Raw genomic sequence first — 11,482 nt, 5'->3', positions numbered from 1 at the left:
CAGGGACAGGGCCGAGTTTTCTCTGGGCCAACCTAGGGTTCTGGGTGCTCATCCCTGAGCAGGAAGCAGATGTGTGAGGGGGCATTTGGAGCAGAGCACCAATGAGGGGAAATTATTGATCTCAAATGTCGGCATCCCTGGAGAGGGGAACCAGGGGCTGGATGGAGGATGGACGGAAGGTCTGCACGAGGCTGTGGGTGGGGGCGTGTTGGCTAGTTCTGTTGTGTTTTCTTTGTCACCTACCTCTGGATTGGGGAAGATGAGATGAGGGGCAGGGTTTTCCCTTTCTTGTGCCCCAGAAAATCACTGGACTTTCCATACCTCTCGCCCTGGGGCTGGGCTGTTGGGAGGGCAGGGCTGCTCTTCAGTGGACATGATGGGGCTGGACATGGCTGGGTGCCCATCTGCACCTCTCTCGGTGTGTCAGGTTGGAGGTGGCTGTGGCTGGGCTGTTTCTGAGTGGTTTGGTGTTGCCAGTGGCTATGGCTGTGCCTTACCCAGCTGTGTCATGATGGATGAAAAAACCCCCTGGGCATCATCCCCGAGTTCAGAGGGATTCCAGCTGCAACGGTCCTCCTGGCAGGTGAAATTAGGAGACAGCTTGATGGTCCTCACCCTGTCTCTGGGCACTGAGTTCCTGGGTGGACACCTGACCTGAGAGGCCTCAGCACTTTTGGAAGAAGGTGTTAAAGATTTTTAGCAACAAAGCAACAGCAGAAGGAATGAGATTTAACACTATGAGAATTTTTCTTCGGGTCCAATGTTCTACCACAACCTAGAAAGAGCAATTATATATTGTCATGTTGAAAAATTTTGTAGCAGTTTGGATTGCTAGAAAACAATGACCATGATTGGATGTTAAGATCAAGCGTATTTGGATAGAAAGAAATGTTGCAAAGATACAGGTTTCGGCAATATTTGAATTATATTTATAATATAATAATATACTATATATTAATAAATTAAAATACAATTATCAGCAAAGGGGAGTGTTGGCATGTATGGCTTAAACCAATCATGTGTGGGGCTGGGCACATTGTTGTTTGAGCAGAACGTTTTTTCTTTAAGTAATTTATTCATTTATTTATTTATTTATTTATTTATTTATTTATTTTGAGAGGGAGACAGAGAGCGTGAGTGGAGGAGGGGCAGAGAGAGAGAGGGAGAGAAAGAGAATCCCAAGCAGGCTCTGTGCTGTCAGTGCAAAGCTCATGTAGGTCCTGATCTCACAAATTGTGAGATCATGACCTAAACTGAAATCAAGAGTTAGATGCTTAACTGACTGAGCCATCTGGCACCACTGAACAAAACTATTAAAAGTGAAAGATGGGGAGCATATTGCTCTTGACCTTGGGGTCATGAGTTCAAGCTCCACATGGAGCATAGAGATTACTTTAAAAAAAAGAAAATGGGGGCACCTACGTGGCTCAGTGGGTTAAACATCGACTCTTGATTTCAGCACAGGTCATGATCTCACAGTTTGTGAGACCAAGCCCCAAGTCGGGCTCTTCGCCGACAGCGCAGAACCTGCTTGGGATTCTCTATCTCCCTTTCTCTGCCCCTCCCCTTCTCTCTCTCACTCTCAAAAGTAAAAGAAAAGGAAAAAAAGAAAGAGAAAAGAAAAGAAAAGAAACATGGCTTTGGGGTAGATTAGAACTAATGTCGGCCACACCCTAGTTAATGGCCACAAGTCCCTTTGGGAAGGACTGTGAAGAAAGTGCCAGCATGAACCAGTAACATTTGCACAGGGCCCTCCTTCCTTAAAGGGCACCCACCCTACTTCCTTCAGGGACCCCTGAGTTTATGAACTGATTTTACCTAGAACGTTGGAGAAAAAAAATCCTCTCTGTTGCAGGCAGGTCTCTGTTGGTCTGACCTCTGGTCCTTCTATTACACACATCAAGGAGGACTCTATGGGCCTCCCTGTCGGTTTTGGTCCTAGGGGCCTGGTGATCCTGGCAAAGATCCTTTCAGGCCAGGCCATTCAGATGACCACTAAGTCTCCTGCATCTCATGGTCTCTGTACCTCTCTCTCCTCTGGCAGCTCAAGGCTGCTACTTGCCTCTCAGTGCCCAGGGTCCTGGTATCTGCATTGAAATCAAGGAGTCATCTCAATTACGGTGTCTCCAGTCAGAATCCCTGACCCATGGAGGACAGTGACTACGGTGCTTGTTAAGTAAAGGTTGAATTGTGTCCCCCCACAAAACAATTCATACACTGAAGACCTAAGCCTTGTACTTCACAATGTGACCTTATATAGAAATAGCATCACTTTTCAAAGATGATGTCCTTGGCAGTGAACTTCTAAATGATGGTAAAGGGAGTATCTCTGAGTGAGTTGTCTGATGAACTCAGCCCAACATTGGATTTCAGTGAATGAATGAATCTTCCTAAGGTTTTGGATTCTTTCTTCTACATTATACCAGGGGGCTTTGGACATCTCTGTTGCATTTAGGGAGACTCTGCTGTCTTCCAGCCAACCAGATAGACACACAGAACAAGCCTTAGTGGCTTAAGCCAGCACACTGAATCCAAAATTTCTGTCCAGTGCACCTGTATCAATAAATTCAGCCCAATCTAAACTTAGGTTCTTATCTCCTGGGTCTAGGACCTCAATCTTTCCTCGCACATATTCTCCACATTGTCACGAAGGTAAGTTAACAAAAGTCTTACAGTTCCTTTGATATATAAGCCTTCCCCTCTGCATTTTACTTTGTAATAAGATCTCCAGACATGCTGGAATCCATCTTTTTTTTTTTAATGTTTTATTATTTTTTCCTTAGTATTTTATCATTCAGTAATCTCTGTACCCAATTTGGAGTTCGAACACACGGCCCTGAGATCAAGAGTCACATGCTCCACCGACTGAGCCCACCCGGCACCCCACTGGAATGCATCTTTAGTTTAAGGCACTGGGGTTATTGAGGAGTTTGGGAAGAGGGGAAGGAGAAGAGTTGGCTTCCCCTTGCAAACAATAATGTTTCCTCTGAGTTCATTCATAGATCTTCATCCTGTGTAATTTGTTAACAGGTGAAGTGCCTACTGTGGGCTAAGCTGTGGAGACAGAGCAGTAAGCCCGACAGGCAAACTCCTGCTGTCACAGAACTGCCGTGGGAGACACAGTACAGAAATACATAAGGATGTAATTCCTCCCAGGGCGCTGGGACAGAGGAGAGGGTGTGGGAGGGCGTGTAAGTAGGCCTCACTGAGAAGGTGGCCAAAAGGCCTGGATGAAGCCATGGAGTGGATGGCTGCAGAAGCCAGAGTGAAGAAGAGGAAGGCCAGGTCAGAGGTCATGGGGTACAGGTGATATGGGGCCTTGGAAATAGGAGGCCCATGAAGGCCTTTGAGCCAAGTGAGTTGATTTGATGAACTTTTTTTTTTTAATGTTTATTTATTTTTGAGAGAGAGAGACAGAGACAGAGCATGAGCAAGGAGGGGCAGAGAGAGAGGGAGACAGAATCCGAAGCAGGCTCCAAGCTCTGAGCTGTCAGCACAGAGCCCGACGCAGGGCTCGAACTCACAGACTGCGAGATCATGACCTGAGCCGAAGTCGGATGCTTAACCGACTGAGGCCACCCAGGCACCCCATCAATGAACATTTTTAAAGGGTCCCTCTGGCTGCTGCCGCCTCTAGAATAGACTTCAGTGGGGCAGAGTGGAGGTCAAGAGACCTGTCTGGAGCCACTGTGACAATCCGGGTGAGAGACCTTGATGCTGGCATTGGGGCTGCTGAGAAGTAGTCAGATTCTGCCTAAATTGTGAAGGTAGAGCCAAGATTGGCTGCTGATGTGGATGAAGGCCTGTGAGAAAGACGTGGTGCCCAGGGGTGGGGTCACCACTGTGGACATACGAAAGTCTGCATGGGGCAGTTCGGCTGAAGGCGCATTCAGATTAAATGCCAGCTGGATATCTAAGTGGAGGTGTGACAGGAGTTGGATCTTGAAGTCTGGAGTTGAGGCCTGGGCTGGAGATAAGAAATGACATCATCAGTGTGTAGACGGTGCTTAGAGCCGTGACACTGGATGAGCTCTCAAGGGGAATATAAATAGAGAAGAAATGGCACCTGAGGACCAAGCCCTAGGGACCCCACATTACGAGCGTAACATGAAGAGCCAGCAGACGGTGTGAGAAGGAGCAGTGTGGGGAGCGTGGGGGAGCTGGGAGTGCCCCGCTGTGTCAGGTGATGCTCGTGGGTCAAGGAAGGTAAGGCCAGTGGATGTGGGCCTGCGAAGTATTTCCCAGTGTCGCTGCACACTCTCGGTGCTCTGTCCTGAGCAGTGCCTGACTTTCACATTAAAGATTTAGGGAGGCTGTGAATTCCCTCAGCATTTCATCTGGAAGCCGTAGAATCTGCCTATGGGTTTGATAATGGGCTGTCTCAGCCCCATGGCGGCAAGAGATAGGAGACTCCTTTGCAAAGCAGAGAAAGTTTAAAAAAAAAATTTTAATGTAAATGTTTATTTATTTTTGAGAGAGAGAGAGAGAGAGAGTGCGCGTGAGCCTGAGCAGGGGTGGGGCAGAGAGAGAGGGAGACAGAGGATTTGAAGCGGGCTCTGTGTTGACAGCAGAGAATCTGACACAGGGCTCGAACTCATGAACCATGAGATCATGACTTGAACGCTTAACCGACTGAGCACCCCCCAGGCGCCCGGAGAAAGTTTTCCATTTGTGCTTGGACACACAGCAGCTGGGAATCTGACCCTGTTGTTCTCTTTAAGCTGCTTGGATGCTGTTAAAAGCAACCACCTGGCAGCAGTCAGTGCATTTCTCAGGCCCTTCATGTTTTAAGGTGAAGCCCTTGGCCTTCCAAAGCCCGAGTATCAATGGATTCCTCACCTGAGGGGCTACCTGTGGTGTCTTGTTTTCTGATGCCACTTGGGACACTAAATTTTGTGGGGTTTTTCACACCAATAACTAATTCTCTGATTCTCCCACACCAACTAGGTGTCCAACAATTCAATCCAATTTGGACACCAACTCTTGAATTAGTGCAGACCCCACAGGTTAAGGGCTCAGTCCCACAAGACTGACCCTACTTCAGGTGCTGGTCCCAAGTCCCAAGAGGGCCACCAATAACTTCTGATCAACTGGCTATAAATCAGGTCTAAGCCCCCTCCTCAAATTCAATAACTCGCTGGAATGACTCCTAGAACTCAGGGAAACACTTTATTTGCATTTAAAAAGGATGCAATTCAGGAACCACCAAATGGAAGAGATGTATGGAATGAGGTACTGGGGAGAGGGAGAGGGTGGCGTGGAGTTTCCAGGATAACCAGGGCTATTGCCTTCCTAGCACATCAGTGCGTTCACTAATCTGGGAACTCCCAGAACTCCACTATGTAGGGGGTTTTACGGAGGTTTCATTACAGAAGCACCATTAATTAAATCACCGGCCTTTGCAAGTTTAAGGACAAGTGTAGAAGTGGGGTACTGGGAGACCTTGCCTTCAAAAACCCTAGAAACCAAGTTACATAGATCATAAAATACTTGGATTAGAATTTTTAAAATAATGTTTTGACTTTAAAACTTTATTTAAAAAAAAATTTATGTTTGTTTGTTTATTTATTTAGAGAGCAAGCCGGGGAGGGGCAGAGAGAGAGAGAGAGAGAGAAATCCCGAGAGCTGGCTCTGCACTGTCAGCACAGAGCCCGACACAGGGCTTGAACTCACAAACTGCGAGATCATGACCTGAGCTGAAACCAAGAGTCAAGAGCCAAATGAAGAGACGCTTAACCAACTGAGCCACCCAGGCGCCCCTAAAACTTTATATTTGAAAGGAAAGAAAATTTGATATTGCTGGTGTTGATTATAAAAAAAAAAAACCATTGGCCTCTGGTTGATAGAAGTGAATCTCCACCCCCCACCTCCCCGGCTTGGGCTGAAAGTTCCTACCCTCTATTCATGGCTTGGTCTTTATGGTGACCTGCCCCCATCCAGAACCTTTCTAAAGGGTTTGGCTTTCCCTGGCCGGGAGTCTTATTAGCATACGAAAGACAGCAAATCCAAGTGTTTTTAGGAACTCCGGTGCCAGGAAGCAGGGACTAAGAACACGTATTTTTTATTATACCACACCCCCAGCGGTGGCTTCAGGCTGCCAGGTTCGCTAGAGCCTTTCCCTTCATCCTAGCTGGATTTCCACCGCCTTCAGCTCCTACCAGACAAATGTCCAGTCCGGACCCACCTCTATTTCCCCGCAGCACCTTCTGCCATTCCTGGTGACAACATCTCTATCACTTGCAGGAAACGGTCTCTGCCCGACCTAATCAGAAACAGAATTTGTGAAAAGGAACTTGTGTAGCTTCCAGAGCCACCGAGGGGGCCGGAGGACAAGACTCAGAGCCGGACAGCTCGTTTCCAGCCCAAACCTCCGTCCTGCTCTGGCCTGCTGAGCAAGCCACCACCACCGCCACCGCAGGATCCTCACCATAGCCCAGACACTGCAGGATCCTCATATAGCCCAGACACTTCGAGCCCTGAGCCTCGAAGGAGGCTCTCTGTTGTCCAGACGTGGCAGCCAGCCCCCCAGCGAACTCCTGGGAGGGTTCTGATTGGCTGGGCCTGGACAAAGGCCCTTGCCCTGGGGCGAAGGACAGCGAGCCAGTGAGTCTCTGGCATTTCTGCCTTCTCAAGTGGAAGAAAGGGGCCCAGGTGCTGGGTGAAGAGGAATGGCAGGGGCCTCTACTTCAGCATTGCTAATTAACAAAAATTCGACTGAGTAAATTTTAAAGATCTAATTGGCTTTCTTAAGTGATTCCTGAAGTGGGCAGCATCTCATCTTACCCGTGGAGGGGAGCTCTGAGGAGTGGGACAATTCGGAAGGTTTCTATAGAAGGAGGGTGGGAGCAGGAAGGTTATTAGCAAAAGAAAAGGATGTTCCAGACCTGGCCTCTTTCTGGGGGGGCGAAGCAAGGTGTCTTATCATGCAGACGACCCCATCTTTCTTTGAGGGGTGGGAGAGGAGCAAGAGGCCGACTCAGTGGCGCTGATTGAAAAATTCCTGACTGACCGGTTAAGACTACATTTCTGGGAGAGGTTGAAACTGCAATTTGATCGGGTATCAAGGCCTGGTTTGGGAACTTGGTCTGAGGGACGTCATTTGGGGCCCGTGATTTTTGTTTTGTTTTGTTCTAATTTTTTAATGTTTATTTTTGTGTGTGAGAGAGAGAGAGAGCAGAGGAGGGGCAAAAGAGAGAGGGAGACAGAATCGGAAGCAGACTCCAAGCTCTGAGCTGTCAGCAGAGCCTGACTCAGGGCTCGAACTCACGAACCGAACCGAACCGTGAGATCAAGACCTAAGCCAAAGTCCGACGCTTAACCGACTGAGCCACCCAGGCGAGCCCGCACCATCCCCCCACCCCGCCCCGTCTTTTTTTTTTTTTTTTTTTTTTTTTTTCACAGCACTCACCTCTCCTGGCCCAGAGTCTCAGGCCTGGGCTGACAGGTTGCGCCCACCCCCTGTCAGGGACTGGGCTTTCTGGGCATCACTGGGTGCTCCCCATGCAGAATTGCCACTACACGTTGGCCACACACTGGGGGCTGGGCATTTGAGGTCAGCGCTCAATACAGGGGCCATTTACAGAGCTATAGACAGGTTCAAGTGGCCACTTAGGTCGGGGCAGCACCAGGGGCTAACATCAGGAGACCTTTCAGTCCACAGGCCTACAGGGGCAAAGTGGGGAAGGGTTACCGGTACCTGGTGTGGGACCATCCCTTAGCCACGTATTGGTCCCCAAACCTCCAGTTTCAGTTCCTGTAATCTGTCCACCAGAGGGATCTCTGAAGTCACTCACTCCTGTGGCCACCTAGATAAGTCTCCGTTTCTGAGCACTATGGCCCTGAAAGAGAAGGAGGAGAGAGGAGTGGCTATGGGGTGGCACATATTGACTGCAGGCAGGAGGTTGGGGAAGGAGTAGGGGGGAGCAGCCCCACCCCTGCACTCTCCTCTCCCACCTGACCACCCACCTTTGCCTTCTATTTGCCAAGCCTAGAAAGAAGCCCAGGAAAAGGGAGCCCCAGGACAGGGTAGGGTGGAGGGTGGGACCGGAGGGGAAAGTAGAAGACAGCCTGCTGCCACAGGCCCCTCCTATGGGTGGCACCGAGGACTGGGGGCACTGAGGCAGCCCACCCCCAGGGGGAGTGATTTCAGGACTGGGACTCAGGGGAAAGAGGCCAGTGGGCTGAAGGGGAGCTTGTCTTTCCTTTTTCAATTATCTGGCACCTACTATGTGCATGCATGGCCCTTGTGCTGGATACAGAAGACAGACACTAGCCCAGCCTCATAGAGCCCCAGAGTAGCAGAAGACACCCACATGACCCAGGGGGTTGTTTGTGTTGGGCGGGGGGAGTCACAGAGGGGAGCCCTAACTCAGACTTGACATCTTGGGAGGCTTCCTGGAGGAGGTGGTATTTCAACTGGAATATAAAGGTTGAGGGAGGGGTGGGAAATGTGTGTGGTGTCTGCAGAGCCAGGAAGCACGAAGAGCCCCATTTGTTGCTGGGACTGAACTTGGAACTTTTTTTTTTTTTTAATGTAAACTCTACACCCAAGGTGGGGCTTGAACTCATGACCCTGAGATCAAGAGTGTCATTGGAGGACCCTCAATCTTTTTTTCTTTTTAGTTTTTAAATTTTTAAATTTACATCCAAGTTAGTTAGCATATAGTGCAATAATGATTTCAGGAGTAGATTCCAGTGTTTCATCCCCTATGTATAACACCCAGTGCTCATCCCAACAAGTGTCTTCCTTAATGCCTCTTGCCCATTTAGCCCATCCCCCCACCCACAATGCCTCCAGCAACCCTTAGTTTGTTCTCTATATTTAAGAGTCTCTTATGTTTTGTCCCTCTCCCTGTTTTGATATAATTTTTGCTTCCCTTCCCTTATGATAATCTGTTTTGTATCTTAAATTCCACCCACATATGAATGAAGTCCTATGATATTTGTCTTTCTCTGACTAATTTTGCTTAGCATAATACCCTCCAGTTCCATCCACGTAATTGCAAATGGCAAGATTTCATTCTTTTTGATTGCCGAGTAATACTCCATTGTATATATATACCACATCTTCTTTATCCATTCATCCATCGATGGACATCTGGGCTCTTTCCATACTTTGGCTGTTGTTGATAGTGCTGCTATAAACATAGGGGTGCATGTGTCCCTTCGAAACAGCATACCTCTATCCCTTGGGTAAATACCTAGTAGTGCAATTGCTGGGTCGTAGGGTGGTTCTATTTTTAGTTTTTTGAGGAACCTCCCTCCTGTTTTCCAGAGTGGCTGCACCAGTTTGCATTCCCACCAACAATGCAAAAGAGATTCTCTCTCTCCACGTCCTCACCAACATCTGTTGTTGACTGAGTTGTTAATGCTAGCCATTCTGACAGGTGTGAGGCGGTATCTTATTGTGGTTTTGATTTGTATTTCCCTGATGATGAGTGATGTAGAGCATTTTTTCATGTGTCAGCCATCTGGATGTCTTCTTTGGAGAAGTGTCTATTCATGTCTTCTGCCCATTTCTTCACTGGATTATTTGTTTTTTGGGTGTGGAGTTTGATAAGTCCTTTATGGATTTCGGATACTAACCCTTTATCTGATATGCCATTTGCAAATATCTTCTCCCATTCCATTGGTTGCCTTTTAGTTTTGCTGATGGAGGACACTCAATCTTGTTGAGACCCTCATGTTTGGCACAGGGAGTTTGATTTCTGCTTTGGAGGGGCTGATTTCCCTGGGCAGCTGTGGAAGTTACCATTTCCCAGCTTCACAGGCTTGGTGTCCTCTGCCCCCACCATGGGCATATGCCTGTCAGATGCATGGCTGTGGTTTCCCAGCCACTGGGTGTTCCTGGCCTCCAGCCCCTCCTATCCATGCACAGCTCTGGGTGGGTCATGGAGCCGCCACCATCCTCCACCATGAAGGTTTCACACGTTTGTCTGTGACGTGTGGGAGGATGAGCAAGCACGGGGATCCCAATCCTGAAAATGTCAGGGAGGATGAGGCCAGGGGAAAGGCACCTAGAAGAAATGGGGGGAGGTGTCAGAGCAGGAAAGCCAAAGACAAGTGATAGGAGGTAAGAAAGGACAACTCTTGGGAGTTTGCTGGGGATAAGGACTGGGTTCGAAGGGAGACAAGTCTGTGGGAGGCAGAGGCTGGACACCCAGGGAGTGGAATGGGGTGGGGGGTCAGAGGACAGCTGGACAGTGACGTGGAGGTGAGCACGTGGTGTCTGTTGTGCATGGGGAAGGGGGACCTGGGCTGTGTCCAGCTTCAGGCCGTGCTGCTGAGGGGGCAGAGGCAGCGCGGCAGGACGGGGAGGGCTCCTCATTCTAACCAGGGATAGTCAGCTTCTGCCCCGTGTGCTGAGCCCGGACCCCTTCCTGGCCAGGTGGTGGCCAAGCCCTCTCCTCCCTCCTCTCACATGCTGGCCTGGGGAACTGCACTGAGGACACCCCAGGTTGCCCTCTCAGGTCTCACTCTGTCCTCAGGTGAGAAACACGTGATGTGGTGCACAGGATGTATGCCCTGGCTCCAGGGCCCCGTTAGCGTGACCTTTCATGTTTTCTGCCTTGAGTATAATGTACTAGATGTGCCCGGTGCAGGTGGGAGGCAGGTCAGAAACCCTGGGTAAAAAAATGCTCACTATAGATTGAACACTTGTGTCCTCGTAAAATTCATATGTTGAAATTCTAACCTCAAGGTGATGGTATTTGGAGGTGGGGCCTTTGGGAGGTGATGAGATCTTGAGGGTGGAGCCCTCATGAATGGGGGTTAGTGCCCTTATAAAAGAGGCCCCAGAGAGGTCCCTGGGCCCTTCTGCCAAGTGAAAACAAAGGGAAAGGACAATCATCTGTGAACCAGGAAACTCTCATCAGACATAGAATCTGGCGGCAGCCTGATCTTGGACTTCCCAGTGGGCAGAACTGTTGTTTACAAGCCCCCAAATCTATGATGTTTTGTTATAACAGCTGGAACAGACTTCTCGATTTCCCTGGCTCTGCCCAGACCCCTGCTCCACAGTGGGTGGCAGAGCCACCGTTAGCCATTGCCCCATCTCAAGGTGTCTTGTGTGAGCATATGGTCTGGAGCAGACGCGGATGAGGCCCAGCCAGACTCCCCCTGAGCCAGGAGGTGGCCTGGTGTGCCTGGGAGCTTCCAGTTCCCATCCTCAGACCAGGCCATCTGAAGCAGGCTTGCCCTGAGCTGGGAGGGGTGTGGGGGGGGGGGCGGGTAGGATGCCTGAAGGGATAGAGGTATCAACCCAGTGGGTGAGGTGATGGGCTAGGCTTGCAGAAGGGACTGGCATTTATTGAGTGCCTACTGTGTGCCCAGGTCTGCTCTGGGCACTGTCCCCACCACCTCACCTGGTCCTCCGATGCAGAATGAGGGCCCAGGGCCACGGGGAGGGGAGGGGCTGTGTCCAGCCTCCCAAGTGTTAGGATGCAGATTCCAGTGGAGACCCCCTTGGGGTCAAGGGCTAGGA

General features: G+C 49.6%; 1 protein-coding gene across 3 annotated transcripts in view; it reads left to right on the top strand.

Annotated features, from left to right (window-relative positions):
* The window catches only part of PFKFB4 (6-phosphofructo-2-kinase/fructose-2,6-biphosphatase 4), a 41,435-nt gene extending 34,722 nt beyond the window's left edge, over positions 1-6,713 (top strand). For all 3 annotated transcript variants that reach the window (XR_006199830.1, XM_042929244.1, XM_042929245.1), the window contains exon 15: positions 6,244-6,713. The gene's annotated coding sequence lies outside the window, so the exon portion shown is untranslated. The remainder of the gene's footprint in view (positions 1-6,243) is intronic.
* The last annotated feature ends 4,769 nt before the right edge of the window (positions 6,714-11,482 follow it).

Source organism: Panthera leo, chromosome A2, assembly GCF_018350215.1.
Source record: "Panthera leo isolate Ple1 chromosome A2, P.leo_Ple1_pat1.1, whole genome shotgun sequence".
NCBI lineage: Eukaryota > Metazoa > Chordata > Mammalia > Carnivora > Felidae > Panthera > Panthera leo.
Note: the sequence above shows the minus strand (reverse complement) of the source record. Positions and strands in the feature narration are given on the sequence as shown.